This window comes from Convolutriloba macropyga, chromosome 6, assembly GCF_964194025.1.
Source record: "Convolutriloba macropyga chromosome 6, txConMacr16.3, whole genome shotgun sequence".
Classification (NCBI taxonomy): domain Eukaryota; kingdom Metazoa; phylum Xenacoelomorpha; order Acoela; family Convolutidae; genus Convolutriloba; species Convolutriloba macropyga.
The window spans coordinates 8,357,807-8,360,761 of NC_134473.1; positions in this window are offsets into that span (position 1 = coordinate 8,357,807).

Sequence of the window (2,955 nt, forward strand, 5' to 3'; positions counted from 1 at the left end):
CAGAACTTCTTTAAGATTCGGAGTTTGAGCAAAACTTACATCAATTATGTTGAAAAAAAAATGTAATGGATTTTATAGTAGCTGCCAGCTCACTTCATCACGCCATAGAAACTTTGCCTCTATCGTTACTAGACCATTATAAAAAGAGATTAATGCATTACCGGGTCTGAGTTTTAATCCCAAAGCTTTGAAAATCCAAGAAACCGCGCAATTTCAAATGAGCCACTTCTTTTGTGATAAAAATAGACTAGTTATATGGACTGATGTAGTGAACAATTCGCTCTCACTTCATCGAAGCAACAACAATAAGACTTTAACACTTTTGCAGCATTTTGCAGTGCTTGAAAAATATCAGGAGCGCATAGAAGCTCTAGTGTATTGCCCCAGAGAGGGAACTCCTGACCTTTACGATAAATTCAACCGTAGTATTTTAGTTACCAACCATATTGTGAAAGACATTGTGTCTAAACGTAAACAGAAAGACCCTGGTTTAGTTAAAGAGTACAAAGTACTACATCAGAAGCCTATGCATGAGCTGAAAACACTCACTATAGTGTTAGCACATAAAAACATCCTCCGGTCCCTGATAACACGAACCCGACCGAAAAAACTTACTAAGCGCAGTTGTAAAACGCTTCGCACCCATCATGCGTTTGAGGAGGTGGAACCCACCCAAGCCTTTGATAACCTGAATGTTTCATAGTCTTGTTTTGGGGTCTACCGCTGACTAGCGTTGTGACTTTGTTTACTCACGGGTTACGGAGTTACTTTGTGGTGGTTTCTCTACAATAGCGCTTAATTAACCGCTTCGCTCTCCCCATTTTTCGAGTTATTCACTACCGTCGGTTTTCCTCAGGTTATTTGGTTTCATTTTCCCCTTTCGGTCTTTTTGTTTCCGTTTCGCCGTATTTCTTTCGATTTCCCGTTTATCTGTTGTATAATGTAATATGATGAGTTTTTGCTGTAGTAAAATTTTCCCGCTAGTATGCTGGTTGGTTGTTTAGTCTCGTTGCTTGCTAGGGTGTGACTTAAGTTCATCCAGGAGTTACGGCTAATTCGTTTCGTGACTTTCACCACACTTGTTTGCTAGCATTTTAGTGTAGCTTTAATATCTCTGGTAGTATGCACTTTTGTTGTCTGGTTATGGTGGTTTGCTAGGGTGTGAATTATGTTTGTTCTGGAGTTACGGCTAGTAAAATTCCTGACCTTTTCGACTTTTGGTTGTACTATTTCGTTGCAGTAAATTGTTTTGATATTGAAAGATAAAGCCTTATAATGACTTGTGCTAGTTTGCCAGGCAGTAGCTTCTCTCCTATCTAGTGTGTGACTTAATATTGTTCTGGAGTTACGGCTAGTTTATTTGGTTGAGTTTATTGCTGTGGTCTGCTAGCATGGTTCTCCCCGCCTCCTCGCTCGTGGCTTACCGTCCCCCTCCCGTGCTATCCCGGTTTTCCGTTCCTTTGCGCGCTACCCGCTCGAAGTTTCCGTACTGTCTGCACCATTTTCCCGCTTAGTCGCCGTCCGCCCGACGTTTCCGCCACGCCCGTGCGGTTTTCCGCTTCGCGTCCGACGTTCCCGTTCGTTCGTCCGGTTTTCCGTTGCGCCGTGAGCTACTCGCTTGGCGTCTCTTCTTGTTCGTCCCGTCTCCCGTTCTGTCCCGTGTCGCGCGTTCTGCGCTCACCACTCTTACTTTCTTTCACGGGGTACTGCTGCACGCGTGGTACTGCTGCACGCGGGGTACTGCTGCACGCGGGGTACTTCGCTCTTTGGCGGTTTGCTAGGCAAACCGTCATACTAGGGTTGGGTTTAACCCATTTAGGTTGTGTATGTGTGTGTGTGTGTGTGTGTAAACTCTTGTAAGAGCACTAAATAAAACTGTTTGTTCCTGTTTTGATAAGATCATGGCCACATTGCAGGACAAACTCAACAAACTTCATAGTGCGAGGACAAAATTAGAGGCTTAACTTAAAAACATCTATGGTGAAGTGAACAATCCTGTGAATAAGCAAGACAGGAAAGATAAGATCGAACGTCTGATTGTGAAGTGCAAAGATGCTTTTACTGAAGTAGATGGTAAGATTGAGGAATTCTTTGATCTGGCACAAAAGACCGAAGATCCTGATGCTGCCTGTAAGAACCTTTAAAAACTGGTTAGAGACTGTAACTAAGAAAACTGACGAGTTCATTGCTGTTGCTCGAGGGTACATCAGTTCGGTCCAAGACAAAGAGCATTGCAGAGCTGAGCATTGCTAGACAGCGTCTTGAAATTCAAAAACAAACGCAATTGCAAAAATTGGAATTACAGCAACTTGAGGAAGAACATTGCAAGCAAAAAGCTGTTGCAGCTCAAAAGGAAATTGTGATGATGACAAAACCATCATCAGACGGGTCTAGGGCAGGAAAAACGAGCAAACTCTTTCTGAAGGAATCTCAGTCAAGAGCAAGAAACTTGTTCAAGGTTGGGCCAATTCGTCACTGGCTGGAAACATGGCGGATGTTGCACGTGAACCAAGTTTGCACTTTTCTGGTTCCATCGCACAATCCAACCAAGCATTTCCCCCTTGTCGTTCTTCAACTCAACCTCTAAACTCACGCTATAATCTCAATACACATAGCCAAGTTGAGGCTAACATCAACCTCCCTGTCCATGAGCCACAAGTGCCAAGTAGTAGAACCAATATAACCAATAATGCATATATTCTAAACAACATCACGAAAGAGCATCAACAGCCTCAATATACGCCTCCATCACCACCAAAACATTAAATGCCCCAAACACAGCGCCCAACAACTTTCTCAAGCAACAATGCCCTTCCATGGTTTACAGGTGGACCACCAATTCACTCGCAAGTCGAGCATGCCGGGACAGTTGAACTTAGTCAGCCCTCCTCGTTCACAACAACCTTTAAATTTGCTCGCTATTATCCGCTAGCACCTTATCCGCCCCGAGCACAC